The following is a 22,152-nucleotide window of genomic DNA, read 5'->3' on the forward strand; positions in this document are numbered from 1 at the left end:
ATCAGCCTTCAATGTTCTGATATAAACCCTTCTTTGATACACAATCCTGATTGTATAAAATTATATTTTTTGTATAATACAGCACCACTTCTTAGAGTGTGTTTTAAATTTGTAGGTTTGAACATTTTTCCAGTAGGCAATACAACAAAGTTTACGACCCAATAATGATAAAACTACACATTACAGAACATTTCAACCAAAAGGGACCACTCAAAATTTTGTCATTACAGTCCACCAGTATCAGTGAATATACACAGTCTCTACAGAAGTAAGTCATCTAAATAATTCCACATTAAAGAGATCTATAACTAACAAATAGATTGCAGCTTTCCATTCAAGTGTTTCATATACAAATTCTGTGCCTGCTGCCCTTGAACAATAAATTGACCATGTTACATTGATAAACAAATTGTTACGCTGGTAATATTGCAAAGAGGGAATGGCAATAGGTTCATAGTTACCCCAGTTCACTCTTACAGGGCACTGCAGTATCAGCACTCCATCTACATGGTTTGGAAGGAAAAAAACACAGTCTTCTGCACCAAAGGCAAGTAGGCTACTTGTTGTGCTACTAACACTGCTTTCAAATTTTATAGCAAAAATACTGAGGATGGCCATTTGCTAAACAAAACACCTACATGTTAAAACAGACTTAGCGTGAGCAATAGTAAATTTTTCTTCGCTTGAAACTCAACATTCTTTGAAAATAGAAAGAAACTCAACATTCTTTGGCAATGCATAGAAACTAAAATGCACTGGAACTCAACATCTTTTTGAAAATGAAGGTCACAGAATACTCTCGCAATCAAAGGTTGGTTGATAAAGCCCAAATCCAAAAAAGAAAGACCAAACAACAACCAACCATCTTAGCTGAAGTAATAGCATTAATAACTCAGATAAGCAGCCAACTGAACTTCAGCAGACCATACAGAAACTTTCTAAAAGACCTTAAATACATTTTAATTAACAGCATTAATTAAAACACATTGATAGAATTCAATTAGTAACCATAGTAACCGATTAAATGTTAGTGACGTAATTTCCTAGCTTTGAGTGCTGGTTTCAGTGTTACATTACCACTAAGGCCATAGCCTTTGTCTGCCTGCAACAAAATGATCCATTTCATTTAATTATTTTCAGCCCTATTGGTTATACTACCACCTTTGAAATTATCATAAATCAACTGCAGAACCATAAACTCAAAACTATGTTCATTATACATTTTTATATGTTTATTCAGAGCACTGCTTGCTACATCTCTTCTTATATTCCCCCAAGTACTCTAAAATTATATCTTTCAAACTCCTCTTGGTTTTCCCAACATAATAACATGGACATTCACTACACATAGCTAAATAAACCAAATTACTACTTTTATAGTCCACATATATCAAAGGTGAATATTTTAACTTAGTCACTGGATGAATGAACATATTGTTAGTAGTTATGGAGCCATGGGCTTTACACGTTCTACATGGGAACGTCCCTATCCTATCTGAGATTGATCTGATATTCTTTTCATTTTTGCCATAGTACAATTGTCTGTCTTTACCAGATCAGAGATTTTATGAACCATGACTCAAGAAACTGCAGGACTCCATCTCTCTCTCTCTCTCTCTCTCTCTCTCTCTTTGTGGGTGTGTGTGTTTGTGTGTCATACCTCTAAACCTCTTACTGCATGAAATCTGGGCAAAGTCTGACAAAATGGGGGGACAAAGGCCCAAAAAATGGGCAGATTTTAAATACTTCTCATAAACTTACAAAATGGCTAGATTAGCAGGATTTGTGTTAATATACATTTTCTGAAGGATTTGAAGTCTAAACCTCAAATGTATGTCATTATTTAGTGAATTCAGTCCTCAGATCATCTCCAGTGATTTGCCATAAAAAACACAATTTTTACAAGGAATAGACCAAAAAATATGTGGCAAAAATCTGTACATTCTGCCAAAAACTGGACAGTTGAGAGGTATGGTGTGTGTATTTATATATATAATTTTATATATATATTTATATATAGATATACATACATACATATATATATATATATATATATATATATATATATATGGGTCCCCTGTCTGCACATGGTCGACATTTCAGAATGTCGAAGACCATATGGCTGAGACTATATGATCGACATTCGAAATGTCGACCAAGCAGAACCGTCATCTCCATACAATGCGGAATGGAAAGATTTCCATCTTCCACACTGTAGTGCGATCTTGGAGTTGGTATATTTAAGTTACGGGGGGTGTGGGGGCAGGGGTGCTAGTAGTGTGAGGATAAGTTATTGTTGTCTTTTTTTTATTATTAAATGGTTGACATTTTGAATGTCGATCATATGGTCTCGGCCATATGGTTTTCGACATTCTGAAAGGTCGACCATGTATACTAGACCCATATATATATATATATATATATATATATATATATATATATATACATATATATAGATATATATATATATATATATATATATATAGATATATATATATATATATATATATATATATATATATATGCACACATGCACATATAGGCATATTATATCCAAGGTGTGTGTGTGTTTGTGTGTGTATCCACATATGTATAAATGTATATGTACATATGTGGATATACACACGCACACACATACAGGCATATATACGAGGTGTACATGTGTGTGTGTGTGTGTGTGTATATATGTATATATAAATATATATATATATATATATATATATATATATATATATATATATATATATATATAGTTCTACCTCACTTCAACGACACGCCGGAACATCGACAGGGAAATTGCGAGCCCCAGAAGATCGACAGCACAGAAGACCGACGCAACGGGACCTAGAAGACCGACAAGCAGAAGACCGACCCGACGGATGAAAGCACCGACGCCGAGGATGCCGAAATGGGAAAAGGCTGTGTAAGTATGCGGTAGTGACGGACGTTAGGGTGTGAGTAAGGTAAGTGTGGATAGGGGTGGGTTAAATGAGTTAGGGTTAGGGAGCGGGTCAGGTAAGTGTGCGGTAGTGATTGTGTTTGGGTTAGGGGCGGAATAAGTGAGTTAGGGTTAGGGAGCGGGTCAGGTAAGTGTGCGGTAGTGATTGTGTTTGGGTTAGGGGCGGGATAAGTGAGTTAGGGTTAGGGAGCGGGTCAGGTAAGTGTGCGGTAGTGACGGACCTTAGGGTTAGGGTTTGGGTTAGGGTTGTAGGTAGTTGTGTATGTGAGGTTTAGTGTGGGTTTGTAGGGATTTTGGTGTGCTTGTGTTGTGTATGTGGTTTTTGGCCGGGGAATGTGTTTTGTTTGTTGATTGTGGTGTGTGAAGTGTATGAGGTTTCGTGTTTGTGTACCGTCGGTTATTTCGTTGTCAGGCATGTGGGATTTCGTGTTTTTGTACTGTCGGTTATGTGGTTTCGGTTATTGCGTTGTCGGTGTTTTGGTGTTTCGTTTATGTGAGGTAGAACCATATATATATATATATATATATATATATATATATATATATATATATATATATATATATAGAGAGAGATAGATGTATGTATAGCTATAGATATGTATATATGCATGTGCACACTGAAATGCAATATACACAGTATTCAGGAAGTATGTACTGTCATGATCCATGGATCTTCCAAAAATTTATCCATATTCTACTCATAAAACATGATAAGTACTTCCTGGGATAGTTTAGTCCAGATTCAGTGTTACTTAACAGTTGGTGGATTTCTTTGACTTGCGTAAATCAAACAAGAGAATCTGTTACTTTACATCACAGTGCGCAACTTAGAATATGATCCATTTAGCCTGTTACACATTTCATATTCAGAATGTATGCAGTTCCAGAAGAGAAAGAAGCAAGTGCTGTGGCTTTCACTTGAAAGCAGACATCCCGCAGTTCTAAAGTGCTTGTGATAATATTCTGTACTATCAGGACTGCAGAAGTCTAAAGTGTCTTGACTGTTCCTTGCAATTTCATAGTGCAGTATGGCAGAATACAATTTAAAGTCACATTTTCAAGATGTCCCCTTATAAATGGATGAAAGCCAAAGGCCGGGGGGTAAACAAAACAGTAAGAGTCTAGGTGCAAGTTCCTACTTTGTTTTTTTAACACACACACACACACACACACACACACACACACACACACACAGATATGTATATGTATATGTATATGTATATATATATATATATATATATATATATATATATATATATATACACACTCTCTGATGTCAAAAGATCACAATCGTGAATTTATAATGTCGAGATGAAAATGCCACGAATGCTGTTTATCGAAATTTCAGAATAAAGAATATGAGAATGCTGAAATGTAAGTAGTTTCTGTGTGGTGCTGCTGTTTATTATATGCTGTTCCTTTAAGGTGTATTGATTTGTGGGATATAGATATGGCAGTAATATGTGGTGATATACAGAAGCTTAAGGTAGGTGTGGAGTATGTAATGGTTTGGAGGAGAAATGTTTTATGTTTTAAGATGTTGGTAAGTTTGATGAGTAGATTGGAGTAGGTAGGTGACAGTATGTGTGTGTTAGTTTTGCAAGTGGTGATTTTTGTAGAGGTATGGTATGTATGTTTCTCGCGGGTATGGTTTGAAAGTGGGCAGTGGAAGTAGAGGGCACATAATGGTGTATTTGCAGTGTTTTTCACAGCAGTGCAACCTCGGAGTTGATATATATAAAAAGTGGGGGGGGGGTACTTGCCCCCCTGCTTAAATGTAGAGGAATAGGTTGTTGTTGGTTTGTTTCTTGGTGTGGTTTTTCATGGTGGAGGGAGGAAAATTGTATTTGTCTTTCATTTTTTTCATGTTTACAAAGTTGTTGTTTTGGAGTTTTGGGTTATTGTGTTTTCAACAGTTTCATCTCAACATTATGAGCAAGATTTTGTAATGTTGGACAGATGATACTAGCAAAGAAAAAAATATGTGATTTATATTGTGTTTAAATGGAAACATGTCACAATGGTTTGTTTTCTTTTCTGTTAATGTTTGCTTGCCTATGTCTTAAGTGATAACTTAATAAAGTTGTTTTCCTGTGGCTGCTCATACAGATTGTAGTACTTGCATGACCATGTTAGGCAGCCAGTTGATACAATCTGCATCCATGCATCTAAGTCATGTGCTGTTAATCTAGCTTTACTACTCCTAGATTATTTTTTCCCTCTTGCACTTCATGGTACTAGCCCATCCCCCAGTACCGCATGTCTACTCTGGGTCTACTAGCCATCCTCATACCCCTGGACTATTCTGGTATATGTAAAGGCCAGTCATGGATCCTAAGGTTGTCCTGAGCGATTGTCTGCCTATCTTCTGTAATAGGGAGTGTTTTCATTTTATATGCCCTACCCAGTTTCCCTTTTCCCGCCCTCACACTTGTCAGCTATGTCAGAGGGCATATTACCTCTGTGAATCATGCCTCTCCTTAGGGAGCATTATCGATGAGCACCCTCACTCCCAGGATGGGCATGCCCATTTCTCCCAGCTGCTCAGTCAGTTGCCTGGGTGTCTAATCAAACTTCAGTCAGCTGGGCCACTACCTCTTGATTTATTGATCTTCTTCATGAAGATAAACCTGCTTGAAGATGCATACATTATGAAATAATTGAACTAAACTGATATAAACATTGTCTTTCACTACATAGTCAAAAATCCCCAAAAGCAGTAAGCAGCAAACCCAAATGATATGACAACACCCAAAAAGCAGAAGTGGACGTGGATGTTTTGTAAAGTCCATGGCTCTCCTTTATTAAAATACAAGATGCAAGCATTTTCGTGTTTCAAATCACTGCTTCTTCAGACATAAAACTTTTAAAACCAAAACACACACACAGACACAGACACAGACAGACAGACAGACACACACACACACACACACACACACACACACACACACACACACACACACACACACACACACACACACACACACACACACACACACACACACACATATATATATATATACATCGTATGCAACAATTATGTTCCCTCCAATGCAATCAATTAAAACACTACTTCAGTTTAAAGCAACAGTACACATATTAAACATTATCCTACCCACAGAAATACAAGAAGATTTACTTAAGCCTTTTTGACTTTAACACAGGCTTAATGGGGACTGAATCATTAAGCCCATATTCTCTATGGGCTGCTAACCTCAATATCCATCTCAATTCAATATAGGAAGGAATCAGTACTGCAAAACTAAAACAAGGATATACCTTTTGATCCTGAACAGCAGGCACACTCGGGCAATTCTGCAGTCCGTGGCTACCACACCACCCATACAGTCTAAGAAGGAATCAGCACTTCAAAACTAAAACAAGGATATACCCTTTGAGCCAGAAGAGCAGGGTCAGTCCACCCAGGCATTCTACATGTATGTGTTATGATAGTGAAGCTTTAACATTAGCAGTATTACTAGTAGTTCTGGGCATGCTAATAAAATTGACTGTTTGAGCCTTGTGCACCCCCCCAGCTTGTGCGGTAATCCTAACTGTCCACTAGAAAGTATACACTTAATTCAGGTCCTTCCTATTCTCTGTGATTAAAAATAACCCTCAAGCAGCCCTTTCAGTGCTGTTTGCCTTAGTTTTGTATCACTTGAGCCCCACCTGTTTATTTGCATCTCTATAGATTCCCCTTCCTTCCTAATGTATCTCCTTACTTTAATCTGTACACTAACTGGCTACTAATAAGCAAGTCAATGTGAAGACACACTCACAACCTTAATAAGCTTTGCTGTCTCTTCTCTCCTTCACTTTACAGGTAGAGTTTATTTTATTACAAATCCCCTCTGAGGTCTTCACTGATAGTTTTTCACTGCTTGCCTCTCTGGTTTAGCTGGTTTCTTTGCATTGCACTTGGTTTCAACTATTTTTGCTACCCCACACACACACACACACACACACACACACCCAATACTAAGTCTATAGTAGGTTCCTGCTGTTTATGGATCCATATTTAAATTACTAGTCTCCCATGAGAACATGAGTGCTCTTCAGCAATTGAATTCTGCTCATTGGTAAGCCATTAGGCCTCAGAATTTTCTTAAAGTGTTGTTTTTAGCTAATTATTTGGATCTGTACAACTGGCATTCATTTTTCTGATTCTTGACTGCTGCTCTGCTTATTTGTTTATTTCATTGGTTTGATTCAGCCACTCAGCAACATTACCACTGCAGCTATGTTGTCTCTATGCAACTATGCTGTACTAAAACTACCACTATAAATGTAATTTAAATCTAATTGACTTGGTGTTGGCGTTGAAAACAGTGTTTACTGATTTAGCACTGCAGTTGTATTTCTGCTACTGATTTAACTATGCTGTTTGGCGCTCATTTTACGTTTTCTTGTATGCACAGGATAATTGGCTACTAAATGTATTGTGCATGATTTAGTAACTTGTTTCCAAACAAAGTTATGGCACTGTGATGTGTTAACTGTTGAACTACTCTCAAACTGTTGCAGTAGCATTTGTTCTGTTATCTGTTGTTTCTCTCCTGCTCTCTCCTCTCTATCCTCAGAACTGTATCTTTTAACACTCTCTTATCTCCTGATTACTTCTTTTAACCTATCTGTGTCTCATTCTTCTAGCTTCACCCTCTCTTTTTCTCTCTCCCTTCACAGCACTCTCGGAGAGTTCTGCAGTCTGTGGCTACCACCCCACCCATACAATCTAAGAAGGAATCAGTATTGCAAAACTAAAACAAGGATATACTTTTTGAGCCTCAACAGCAGGGTCAGTCCATCCAGGCATTCTACATGTATGAGTTATGGTAGTGAAGCTTTAATGGTGTTACTTGGCAGTTCTCAGCATGCTAATAAAACTGACTGTTTAAGCCTTGTCCCCCCCAGTTTGTGCAGTAGTCATAACTGTCCACTAGACAGTATACACTTAATTCAGGTCCTTCTTATTCTCTGTGATTAAAAATAACCCTCAAGCAGCCCTTTCAGTGCTGTTTCCCTTAATTTTGTATCACTTGAGCCCCACCTGTTTATTTTCAACTCTATACATTCCCCTTCATTGCTAATGTATCTCCCTACTTTAATATGTGCACAAACTGGCTACTAATAAGCAAGTCAATGTGAAGGCACACTCCCAACCCTAATAAACTTTGCTGTCTCTTCTCTCCTTCACTTTACTGGTAGAGTTGTTTTATTACTCACCCCCTCTGAGGTCTTAACTGATAGTTTTCAACTGCTTGCCTCTCTGGTTGGCTGGTTTCTGCCTGCTCTGTTCACCCTACAGGCTCACTCCACTCCCCTACCTACCCCGAATTCCCTCCCACCCCCAGTGGTCCAACCTTTATACTTCCCTAACTCCTCCCACACCCACTTTCATCCAATCAACCCACTTCTCCCCCAACATTTTAATCCTCTCAAATTTCCTAACCTCTCCCTTACTCAGACACACTATACTCCCCACCTCCAATAATCACTAACAGGTTTCCCTCCCCCACCCACTTACTTTCTGCTGTCCAACTATTCTCCCAAACTCTCTCAATATTCACACTGCCCATACTCCTACCTCAGGCTACTAATCTTACATTTACTTCTACACATCTCTAATTCTACATCATGATCTCCCTACCTGTTTTCTCACTTCAGCCTTCCTCATATCAATCCTTTGCCCCCTCTTATAGCATACTATCCTCCCTGGCTCCTTACACTGTTTACCACTACATATAATGTCTTCCTCTCAAACAATCATCCCTCATTTCTTCTCCTCCATATCCCATGAACTACACCCTCTAAATACAACTCTCTTCTATAAATTTAAGTTCCCTCCAGTACCTCTCTCTATTAACCCACTTCACTTCCCTGACAATAGTAGACCTTTCCTCAACTACACTCCTAACTTACCCTCCCCATTGAACCTAATCACCAATCTTTTACATCTAGTCTCTCTCTCTCTCTCTCTCTATTTCTGGTGACATCCATCCCAATCCTGGTCATAGTGTCTCCACCAACATCTGCTCCTCTACATCATCACAATCATCCTCCCTCAAAACCATCCACCTAGCTTCAATCAATGCTCAAAGTATTTGTAATAAAATACCCAACTTACATGCCTGGTTGTCCCATAACCATCCAGACATATTAACTGTCTCAGAAACCTGACTCAAACCTCATATCAAAGATACTGAAATTCTTCCCCTGACTACCAAATCATACAGAATGACAGACCTAATAAGAAAGGAGGACTGGTAGCCATAATTTACTCCTCTTTTCTAACCGGCATTCCATACACTAACCCCATTCCTAAATTTTCTCCTGCTGAACTATCCATAACCTTCCTAAAAATCAACAAACATAAATCTTTATGTATAGCTGCCATCTTCATTGTTCTTGGTGATAATATCCCCATCCTTGAAGACATTCTCTCATGGCTCACATCCATCAAAAAGGCAACATTCATCCTTGGCATGTAAACATCAACTGGGCCACCATATCTTCACAATCTCTAACCTAAACAATTAATCTCTTTAACTTCTCCCATCTAATAAACTACCTACCAGACCCAGTAAAGATGGCTCCTCTGGCACTACACTAGACTGTATCTTAGCAACTCATCCCAACCTAATTTCAAACAGTGGAATTATATCTGATCCCCTTAGTGACCACCTACCAGCCTATGCCCACCAGTGTATCTCTTCTGTCCAAATACAACATCAATACATTCAAACTCTTAATCTCACCAACTTCAATTCCCAGACATTCCCTGACTGTCTGAAAATAATGAATTGGGCCCCCTTAAAGACTCTGCCTCTGGACAGTGCAGCTAATTACTTCAACAAACCATTCCTAGACTTACTAAACAGCCTAGCCCATTTTAGAACAAAAAGAATTAAAACCAAAACTGTTCCCTATGAAACCAGAAAACCAATGCACCTCAGAGACAAATGTTGGAAGCAATACCAAAAAAATAAGTTAAACTCTCTAATCGAATTCAAAAAACTCTGAAACTCAGTGAAGAGACTAATAACTAAAGTCTGCAAGACTTATTACTCCAAACTCCAATAAGAACATAACTCTAAACCCAAAAAGTTCTGGAATTGCATTTCATCCCTTCTAAACCCTGATAGAAAAGACAATCCATGCCCTAACCCAAACTACCCAGACCATGAAACTGCATCTAATTTCAACACCTTTTTTGTTGACTGTATAGCCAAACTAACCTCAAACGTTTCCATCTTCTCTCCCTCTCTTAGTCCCCCATCCACTGCTTTTCCCTCGAATGTTCCACCGTTCAGTCTTAAACCTATCCCCACCAGCAGCATAAAAAGACTCCTTAAACTAAGGCCTTGCTCCTATGCGTCTGATAATCTGCCTCCATCCTTCCTTAAGATGGCTGCAGACAACATTGCCCTCCCCATTTCCATTCTTATCAACAGGTCCATCCAAGAAGCCTCTGTCCCCTCACTCTGGAAGAAAGCTTTTGTCACCCCTCTCCACAAAGGCAGCAATAACACAGACACTACTAAGTTCAGTCCTATAGCTATTCTCTCATGTCTCTCTAAAACCCTAGAAAAGTGCATTCATCACCAGCTCTTGCCATACATAACACACAGTCATCTTATTACCCCAACACAACATGGTTTCAGGCCTGGCCACAGCACTACCACTGCTTTTCTGTCCTTCCTTGACACCATTAGTCATGCTCACAACTCCGGGAAAACTGTATCCACCCTTTACTTAGATCTCTCCAAAGCCTTTGACACTGTCTCACATCCTTTATCTCAACCTTCCTCCCTCAGTTTCTCTCCATCCTCCATAACCTGGTTTACAAGCTATCTCTCCAATAGACAACAAGCTGTTAAATGGAAAAAGTCTCCTTCATTCTTTCTCAAAAATCCCTCTGGCATCTCCCAAGGCTCTATTCTCCACCCCTTACTTTTCAATATTTTCATTAACTTTCACAAATCCATAGATAATGCTGCACTGATACAGTATACTGATGATTCCACAATCATCTGTACAGCAAACTCTCCCGCCGAACTCCTTCAAAAAACCCAGCCTTCTCAAATACCGAAACTTGGATGCTAAACAACCATCTTGCTCTCAGTGCTAACAAAACAAAAATCATGATATTCTCTCCTTCGAGAAATTTCACCATAGACAAAAGTTCCTTGAAAATAAAAAGCCACAATAACACTCTAATCGATATTGTATCTCACACCAAGCTACTCGGGGTCACCATTGATGAACATTTAAAATTCAATATCCACATCCTAAATAATGTCAAAAAAGCCCTTCAAAAGCTGTCTGCTGTATAGACAAAATCACTATCTAACTACTTCTACCAGATGTACTCTAGTCTCCTCCTACCTGCTCCACTCTCTTATGTATGGTGCCCCTCTACTTACTTGTCTCCAACTTACCTAAAAAACAAACTGGAAGCCAGCTATAACAAAGTCTATAAATCTGCTACAGGGTCCAAATACTCCACCCATCACTCCATTCCCTCTACTCCCTAAAGTAGCTAAACTCCTAATTACCTGAAATTCATACAACTCACCACTGCTTACAAACTCATATTCCAGCCATCCATCTGCCCCTCTCTTTCATCTATCTTAAACCCTTACCTCCCCAGTTGTATTTTTAGATCTAAAAAACAAAACCTTCTTAAAATCTATAAACCGTTTTACCCTCCTGGCCAATTACTTCTATTGCACTCCTTAGCTAAACTATGGAATTCTCTCCCCCCTTGCTCTGCTGTACTCGCAATCACTCTAATTTCAAATATCTCCTCCATCCTTACCTTACATCAAATTGGGACTGTTCCTGCTCTCTTCCCATCTATTCAAACCTCCCTTCAATCTCATGTACTATCACTTCTGATCACTAACATTATTGTTAGAACAAACACTAAACTTGTGTTAACACTTTATGACTTGTACTTTTAATTACATTATCTGTATTACTTTTGACTTTATCTTTATTTTAACATTTGTGTTTTTTAAACATTTACTCCCTGTTTTTGTATTTGTATTTTAAATTGTATATTTATGCTTTTGTATACTGTATATTCCATACTTTATTTATGTTATATTGGAGCTTTTCTCCCTGGGCATCCACTGAAAATGGGCTGTGCTTGGCCCAGTAGACTTCCTCTGTTATCAAAGGGTCTATATTCAATGACTGAACTTTCAAAAGTTCAACTGTTATATGGTCGACACCATATGATCGAATTTTTGAAAGTTCAAATGTTTTAACTGAGATCTCCATACAGAGCGGAATGGGAAGATTTCCCTTTTCTGCACTGTAATGTGATCTCTGCGTTGGTATATTTATAGAGCTGGGGGTGTGGGGGGGCACAGCTTCCCATGTGGGGGTTGAAGGGGAGCTTGCCCCCTACCTAAAATGTTCAGGTAGGTTATTTGTGTAGTTTATTTTTTTTTATTAGATTTTCAAACTTTTAAAAGTTCGATCATATGGTGTTGACCATATGACAGTCAAACTTTTGAAAGTTCGATTATCTAATATAGACCCTTATCATACTGGAAGCAAATAAATAAATAAATATTAAAAGCATGAGGGAAAGCTAAGAAATAAGACAAAGTATGAAAAAACAAGAAAAAAGTAATCAATCTAGATGGTGTGGTGCACAATGTGGGGAAAACAGCAAAGAGTCGCTGAGAGCCTACAGGGGCACTAGAGTAAACCAGGCATCACCATTGAGTCTTTTGTCTAAAGCTCCATTGTATTTATGGCTGCTCTGGTTGATTGCAATCAGATATCTAAGGTGAATATATTCATTAAATAACTAGAATGAATGGGTGCATACTAGGGCAGTCTGTAGATGGAAGTGAGTGACCATCTGTTGTTTGATCACAGGTAATGGTCATTGAGCTACTGTAATAGAGCACCACTCCATTCCAGTTAACCCTACAAATTAATTTGCTTCTGGCATCTATCCCCCTTGTTTGAAGTCACCCACTGCTACTGCCACTGGAAGCCAAAAAATAAAAACTCTGGCCAAATCAGTTCCAGTTTGCTGTGGAATACATATTTACAAAGAAACAATATCAATAAAATGATCCTGTTTCCTTTTCATTCATTGTACCCATCATTCAGCATCTTCAAAAAATGCCAGAATTCCTTAATGAAAGAAGGTACATGCTGTACTATATTGTTTTACTTTTTATCCAAATACTGTGCCTACATCACTGCCTTAGAGCCTGAGGCTGCAACTGTATGTCTGAATGGAGGTTTTATGATATCCCTCTGAAAATCTGAAGGGCTGCCAGCCCAGCCAGATAGAATTTTATAAATAAGTCTTTGTCATTGTAAATTTTAATATGATCCACAGGCTTGTGTAACAAATGTAAGAAAACTGTGTTATGTTCTGAGCTTCAAAAATGTAACCATAGTGCACCCTGCTGGAAGAAAGCTGATGAGTAAAGCATTTTATGACTGATCTCAAACTAGGCGACAGGATGTCTGGGCTAGGACATTTTTTCTATTGTTCTAAGACAGAGATAATTACTAGGTTTGGCATGTAAAGTGTCTTTTATTGCTGTGGCTTCCTGGCATGTGCAGATTACAAAAAAGAAATGTTAATATTTTAAGTTCAGTGAGCCTTGGAAATTTAAGTAGAAGTGTCAAGAATTATGTAATCTGAAACGACTCAGCAGTAATGTGTATTATCAACTTAAGACTTTCTCAGAGAGAAAGATTTAGCATTTTGTATTTGTCTTCAGAGCTGATAACTCACCAGCACTTTGCCTTGTAAGTAGAATTTAGAACATAGTTTCTCTTAGAGACAGATAGGAATATAGCCAGATTAGTCTAGCTGTTTTCCATATTTATGCCAGACTATCCTAAAATATTGTTTTAAAATATTTTCCTGTGATTTCTAAACTCTTTATTAGCACTGTGTTGAATTGATGAGTATTGTCTTGTGTTTTTATTATTTATTATTAAATATTTTTAAACATTTCAACTGTGGCTGTTTTGTGTAGACATAATTTAGAGTGCTTGCATGTATTTGGTGATACTGTATAGGCCACCCCAATAGCCTTAGCCCTGGGTTACACTTAATATTTGGATAAAAGTAATAGCACACAGTGGAACTGGTCACCCTTTGGGAAGTGCCTTATAGTGGCTGATAAGTAGTGGTTGGTGGCAGTGATTTCTACCTTGTGGTGTGGGCAGGAGGGGGGCATGGCTGGAGAACCTGTGCCGGCCTTCCCCAGGAGTGTCTGTGTGTTTGTATATAATTCATATCTGAAAGTGTGTGTGTGTCAGCTGCTGGGGCAGGGACACAAAGCACTGGTTGGACAGAGAGGGTGCTGGAGGTTTTGGCTTGACCACTCGGCTGAGATGTGTACCCTGTGGCTGTGTCAGTGGGAAGTCTTGTTGGGAATCTGGAGAGAAAGGGATAGACCAGCCCCAGACTGGCTGTGATCTCTGAGTGCTCTTAAGGGAAACTGTACTTTACTGTGTGTGTACTTGTTATCCTTCCCAATGTGCATGCCCCTCACTGGTGCTGCTGGTGGTGGGGAATGAGGCTCCTTGATGGCTGAGCTAGTGCACAGGCATCACAATCCCTATGAATTTTAGGAATCCCAAATATTTTTGAATAAGGTACAGTAAAATAATCATACATTTCCTTATAAATTGGGCTAGTCATAGTGACATCAGAGAATAAAGAATCAATGTTCTTATAAGTACCAACAGTCTCCTGGTATGAAACAATTCTGTAGTTTTGTTATAGGTTCATAGGTTCATAGGTGTGTACTAGGCTAATGGCCCTGGACTTACAAGCCTAGCCCATAGGATTACTCTAGCATTATGCCACCCGACCTTAGTTCCCAGTGGCTCTGTCGAGTAGAGTCACTGGAGTGATCCCCGGGGTGAATTTTCTATTTTCCATCCACTCATCAAGATTTCTTTTGAAGAGGGTCAGTGAGGTGCTCTACTTGACATGTATGGGCAGTCTGTTCCATAGCATGGGCAGTCTCTGGGTTATGAACCTGTCCATCCAGCATGTTCTGTTGATTGTGGTAATGAGGTTGAGGTCTCTGGAGCATGTGGTGTGGAGGAATTTCCTTAGATGTAGCATTTATAACAGAGCTGGGCCAGACATGGCTTTCTAAGTCAAGCAGATATTGCCTCTATGTAGGCAATATGAGACAGAGAATAGTTGGAGTTTTTTGAGTCTGTCCATATAAAACAAGCATTTTAAGCCTAGGAGCCTCTTTGTGAGGTACTTTTGTGACCTTTCCAGTTGTTGCAGGTGTCTAGTGAGGTACGTGCCTAATGGGGCATTGTACTCAATGATTGGCCTAATGAGGGAAGAGTAGAGGGAGACAAAGACCTATTTCTTCCTGAATGCAAAACCCTTAGTAATGAGATGTGCCACATAGAAGGACTTTGACCTCAGTGACAATGTGCTGGTCAAAAGAGAAGTTGCTGTCAGCCTGTGTTCCCAGATCTCTTATAATGCCTTCTGTGTTCAGTGGACTACCATCTATGTGGTAATTCAAGGGAACCAGGTATTTCCCAAGGGGGATGATGACACATTTTTTGGCATGGAGCATAAGGCCATGGTTCTGACACCAGTCGGTCTCATTGAGGCCTTTCTGTAGGATGTCAACATCACTTGCGGAGTTAATAATAGCTCCCAACTTGCAATCATCTGCGAACTTTGTCAGAGAAGTAGATACCAAACAGGAGAGGACCCAGGACTGAACCTTGTGGGACTCCACTCGTGACTGGTTGGCAGTCTGACTTAGAGTCAGCTACTTTCACACTGTGGGTTCAATCTGTGAGCCAGTTTGCAACCCACCTAGTGATATAGGGATTGATGCCTAGCTTTGTGAGTTTTTCTATGATTCCTGAGTGGGGAATGGTATCAAAGGCCTTGGCCAGATCAAGGTAGGCTGTATGAACCACCTTGCCTTCATCCACAGCTCTGGTGACTGACTCAAAGAAGTTGACCAAGTTGAGCAGGCATGATCTACCTTTCACAAAACTAAACTGTGTAGGATCCAGAGTTTGGAGATTCCCTATATCCTTGCTTATTAGGTCCATGATGATGCATTCTATAGCTTTGCATATCAGACTCATCAGGCTAATTGGGCGATAGTTCCCAGGGTCTGTAGTCACTCCTCCCTTGTGGAGAGGGATGACTGTAGCAGTGCGCCATTTGGTAGAGACAAAGCCTGAGGTGAGGCTGTGATTGAACAGGTCACACAGATGAGGTGCCAGTTTCACTCTGTAGCTCATGTAGAACACAGCCAGGGATATTGTCAGGTCCCATAGAAGCTGTATTCTTGACCTTGGCCAGTGCTGTTTTAACCTGTGCAGCAGTAATACTGGGTGCCTAGCAATCTACTGGTATTGTGATTGGCCCTTTGGGGGGGGGTAAAGTTGGCACTGAATCTGTCGGCCAGTATATTGGCAATATCTGTTGGCTCGGTATGGGGAGGTATCATTGTGCAGTAGCTTAGAGCAAATCTGGGTATTGCCGTGGAGATTCTTTACATAACTATAGAAGGTCTTGTGATTGTCTTTACTATCTGCTGCCATTCTGAATTCATAGCTAGTGTTAGAGGATTTGATGAGTGATCTCAACTTTTTGTTGAGGCTGATAAGGGAGTTTTTCCAGTCTTGGGATTTCACCTTATTACACATCAGTTTCCTCCTTCTGTTGTAGAGTTTGTTTATGGCAGGAGACCACCAGATTGGGTTCCTTTTTTGGAAGAGAATGTCTTGGTTCTATTGGGTATAGCGAAATCCATGCATTTGTGTACAGGTTCAAACAGTGCATTGGTGTATAATTCAGTGGTCATGCAACTATTCTCCATTTGCATGAGTGCTGTGAAGTTAGCCACCTCTCTCTTTAGGAGCCCAACGTTAACTTTGGAAAAGTTTTTCATGGTGGTTTCCTTTGTGGGGGGAGGGGGGGGTGGATTTCCAAGGTGATTAGTTTGTGGCCGGATCTAACCAGGGAGGAGTTGACTATTGGTGCAGAGCAATGGTCTCCCATGTTACTAATGACCAGGTCAAGGATGCTGCTACCTTTAGTGGGGGCAAGAACAAGCTTGTCCAGAGCATTGAAATTAATGAATTCCAGGAAACGTTGGGCAAGTGTATTGGTACATGAGTAGTCTTCCCTGTTAATGTAGGGGTAGTTGAAGTCGCCCAGTATGAGAGTGTTAGGTTGAACCATAATATTCTTCAGGGTGCTTAGGAATGTGGAGTGTGAGTCTTGGGACATGGTTGGGGACCTATAGAAGGCTACAACCTGAATCGCTGTCTTACCCAATGTTAGCTCCACCTGAAGTATCTCAGCTGCTTTATGTTGGACTACCAGTCTGGAGGTTTGTGCATCCTTTATGAATATGGAAACACCACCACCTTTGGAGCTTAATTTCAAGTTTTGGGGCCAAAAGGTGTGGAATGAGTTATTGCCTGGTAGTGCAGGGGTGCTTTCTGCTGCCTTGAACCAGGTCTCTGTTACAGCACAAATGTCGATGTTGTCCATTTTAAAGAGTACTTTGAATTAGTGCATTTTGAGATTTAGACTTCTAACATTGAGCAGCATGACCCTCAGATTGCATTTGTTTGTAGCTGATATGGTGGTTATCACTTGACACTTCCATCATCACTTTAAAAATAATCATTGTTGCATATAATAATGATTGCCCCACACTTATTAATTTTCATAAACCCATACCTAATAATTTTCTCAGATCTTTTGGTTTCAAATTATAATAAGGCCTTGGTCATGCTATTGTGAGCTGTTGCTGATTGATTCACATAAAATCTGTAAGGAGTTAATTAATGGGGAGTTAGTATACTTTTATAAATTATTGTCATTTGAATTATAACTACTAGAAACATCTCAGAAAATGTAAAGCAAATTTAACTTTCTAAAACTCTGTTCAAATTCAGTCTTAGAAATATTGGTTATTTGGTTGATAGAAATAATAATCACTTTTTAAAAAATGCAACTAAGCTTCGTAAACAGTGGAATCTGTAAGGTTAAATACAGTGAAGATGAAGTCATCAGTTTGCCAACTAATGGCATATGTTTCACTCTTTCTCTCCCTCATGAACTGCATCTCCCACTTCTGGAATTCTAGTACATCCTAATTGGAAACTAATTGGCTGCTGTTGAGCTAGAATTGTGTGTGACTGGTCAGCAGGAAAAACTGGAACTGTTTAAGCCTCTTGCCAGTTTAATTATTTTGATTTTAAACATAATTGTTTAATGTTTTTAATTAGAGTGGTATTTGAATAATGTGGTTGTTTCAAACTAAGTCTTTGGGAAGTGTTTTTCTTATTTACTGATGAAGTCTGATTTTTGTTGGAATGGAAGTGCTGAATAATAAAGTGGTGTAATTTTGGTTTCACCTTTACACATGCTTATAGATATATACATACATATATATATATATATGTGTGTGTGTGTGTATATATATATATATATATATATATATATATATATATATATGTGTATGTATGTATAGCTTCTACACAATGGCCTTTCATACGGCATCTATTTGGAACATCCAATCATATTACTTAAGGCTACAGAGAGAGTTATCAATAAATTCACAGAATGATCATCTCAGTATATGGAAACAGTAGGGTTATTGGAACTTGAGTTTAAGTTGCTTGTGATTCCTGGAAATACTTAAATCAGAGGGTCTGGGAAGCCCACCCTTGGGAATATATCCTAGTATGATCTCCAAGTGCAGCATTTCTCCTAAGACTGTGCAGTCTGTTATTATGGCAATGTCTCTGACCTGTCTTTAGTAAACAGAGCATTTCAGATTATTGAATACTGCATGCAGAATCAACCCTGTAAGCATCTGACATGCAAAATACTAACTTGTGGTATAGTTTCTAAAGCGTAATAAATTAAGGGAGTTTAGAAATGTAAAGTCCCAGCTGGTTTTGAATTTTGAGTTAGGCATTAATAGTACAACAAGAAATGTGTCAAAGCCTTTTAATCAGCTATCAGGAAAATAATTTTATTTGCATTGCTTTGAATTTAAGAGAATATAAGTGTATCTCATTTTGTGATATGCTGTGTTTATAGTGCTGCAAGTATATAAAATATATAAAAACAAACTTAAAATTATATGGTGTTTAGTACAGAAACAAATCTAATTTGCTATGCTGTGTGATATGTCTTTTATTTTATTTAAACACTGAAGATTTGAAAATAACCATGCATGCATTACTCATTAAGATGAATAGATAAATATTCAATGAACTTTTCAAGTTAGTCAGGATAAAGCAGTATTTTAGTAGACACCAAATTATTTTTCTCTATGTTCTTAACACTTGTTTGTGCAGTAAAAACAAGCCAACTGAAAGTTAGAAGAATAGTTTAAGTCTTAAGAATGTAATGTCCTGATTCATGTTACAGCATGCACAAATAAGCTGTTCTTAAATAGGGACACATATGCATCCTTGTATTTGAAAACCAAATCATTATTTATTCAGTTTTCATGTGTTATTTACTTGGGGGTGTTATATCCCCTGCACATCTCTTAAGTAATGCAACAGTGAAATGTATTGTCACTGAACTGCCGTACATCATTCCTGATAAGGTTATGGTCAGCTGTTAAGATTTACTTTCAAAGTCAAACAGTTTTACATTGGGTTTGGTTATGAAAGATGGCAGTCTCAGCTGAAGGGAAAAAATGTAGATACAACACAAGCTTGAAAAACACAATAACAGATGAACAACAACAAAAACATGAATAACATTGGACACTGTGTTGCTGTGTCAAAAAAGAAATTTAATGCATGATAAAACAAACTTTTAATTAATGTTATAATCAACGATCACTTTAGAAATGCTCTGAGAAGTCAGCAGTGTTTGTTCTTTTTATATGCAATCAATGCAGAGAAAGTCATATTTATTCTGTTATTTAATTGCTCACTATCCAGACATGCATATTAAAGTTTAGTTGCTGTACTTTAAAAGATTGTACTCTTAATTAATAAGACTTTGTATGTGGTTACCTTTCTCCATATTGTTTTTTATATAACTTGTCTGGCTGTATTTTAACACCTGAATATTTACCCATAGTATGCTTTGCAAGATTCCCACGCTGAATAAGAATTCAAATCTATTTAAAACAGTTTGCTGTGTGCCTTGTGTCATACAACAAAAAAGTTGTTTAGTATTTTTAGGTACCTAATATTTAAATACATTTTAAATATGAATTGTCATTGCCTTGGTACTCTGCTGGAAATAACCTGGAGTTAATTAGTAGTAATATTTTATCATATAAAGATGATTTAGTGTAGACAATCAACTAAAATCAACCAGAATATGTATGGGAGGAAATTGGAGCATACAGAGAAAGTACAAACGTACATAAAGAAAGCATGTACCCGCCATACAGACAGTGACCAGAAGTCAGGACCGAACCCCTGGGTTGTGAGGCAGAGAGCTTATCACTGAACCACTATACTGCCTACTCACAAGATACTAAATATAACTACCTTCTTATTCCGGGCAAGTAAACCGTTCCCTTTCTCTTCCATCTGCATTCTGTTCTTGCTCCACACTTTGATTTCTGTATGTCTATTACAGAATGAACCCAATAGACATGTTTCTGTGAACTTAATCAGGAATAGTTAATACAGCCATATCCGTTTTGCCCTTCTCCTTCTGTTGCTGAGAAGCTGCAGGTAAATGGTTACATTCCCATAAAGGTAATTCATTTTCTCCATGCTGCATGATTGCTTATTTACCTGTTTGTTGCTTTATATTTTTAAAACGGTGAACCATCTGACATATATCACAACAACTAAGGTTTTAGAAAATCTACCACATAGGCATAATTTCAGAGTCTCCGATTTAATTATCTCTCCTGATGACAGTCCGTGACATTTGGGTTTTTCATGTTTTGCCTATGTCTGTGTTGGTTTTCTATGGGAACTATGTGTTTTTTTCTCCCTCTAACTACAATTCCCCCTTTCCTGTCATGTGCTGCACCTACATTACTCCATGGAGTGGGCTAACCATTCCAGATGGCAACCTGTGTTGGTAGCCATGGCTTTTTGCTCCTTTCCTACCCTGTGCTGATTGCTTACCTCCTTTGAGCTGACCACAAAGCATTCACTGTTGCCCTTGTTTCTTGGGACATGTTTGAAAAGGGTTTATGGTGCCAGTTCTTTTATCTGTTAATAAATATTTACATTTAAATTTAATCTATTGAATAATGGCAGTATTATATATTCTGCATACCTGAAACTCACTTACAGACATACAACTATCACTGATTGATGGTTAATACATATTAAGATTTTTTATCAATCATAATTTCTGGGTGTATTTTCTGATGTCACGTTATCTAAAAAGTGATTACTTTTGTTTACTTTGTATCATATACACATCTACAGTGTGGTTATCAATTTCTAATTCCAGGATTTGCCTAAAAAAGTAAGATTGTAATGTTTTGCAAATCTTCAGAAAATGAGCATACACATAAACTGAATAAAGTGCGAATGTTACTCCATATGCCTGTATCAAAATTAACCATACAAATGCAATCTATATACATTATTGCAAAACATATCTGATTAACAATCAGCAATTTGTAAATAATATTTACTTCAAAAGATGTCATGCTGGTGTCAGACGAAATTTTACCCATATTAGTGTAAATAATTAAGTACTACTTACATGCCCTGGGGATCAAGTTTATATCCTAGGACTTCTGACAAGGTTGCAGTATAATGGAACCTAAAAGCACTAATATTTCTTCTAGCAGCCTTTTCTGAACACCTCACTGAAGTTTCACATGTAAAGGTTCTCAGAGAACAAAGACGCCCTTCTGTATTCCATTCCATTTCGTAACTGAGTGACATGTGAAAGAATGAAATTTCAGTTGATTACAGGCCTAGATAAACTAAGTTAAGCTAAACAGTGGACCATTGTCAAACAGCATTGCTAATATGTTCTCACATGCTCTGTAAATAAAAATCATTGTACAGTGAATCCTTGTTCAGCACAGGTTTGCTTTCATGTTGCAATATTTCTGCAGTAAAGTTTAACAGCTATATATCTCAGGGACATGCAACAGTCAGCTGCTAGGTAAGCCATGGTCGGCTACACATACCTTTCAACTGCCTTGATTTTTACAGAATGTCCA

The 22,152-nt window shown here is 38.3% G+C and overlaps 1 long non-coding RNA gene across 1 annotated transcript in view; it reads right to left on the reverse strand.

The window, feature by feature from the left end:
• Positions 1-21,804, reverse strand: part of LOC122810080 — a 44,708-nt gene extending 22,904 nt beyond the window's left edge. The window contains exon 1 of the long non-coding RNA XR_006366048.1: positions 21,684-21,804. This is a non-coding gene — a long non-coding RNA (uncharacterized LOC122810080). The remainder of the gene's footprint in view (positions 1-21,683) is intronic.
• Positions 21,805-22,152: the final 348 nt, after the last annotated feature.

The sequence above is a fragment of the Protopterus annectens genome, chromosome 8.part1 (genome assembly GCF_019279795.1).
Source record: "Protopterus annectens isolate FY-2018-M chromosome 8.part1, PAN1.0, whole genome shotgun sequence".
NCBI lineage: Eukaryota > Metazoa > Chordata > Ceratodontiformes > Protopteridae > Protopterus > Protopterus annectens.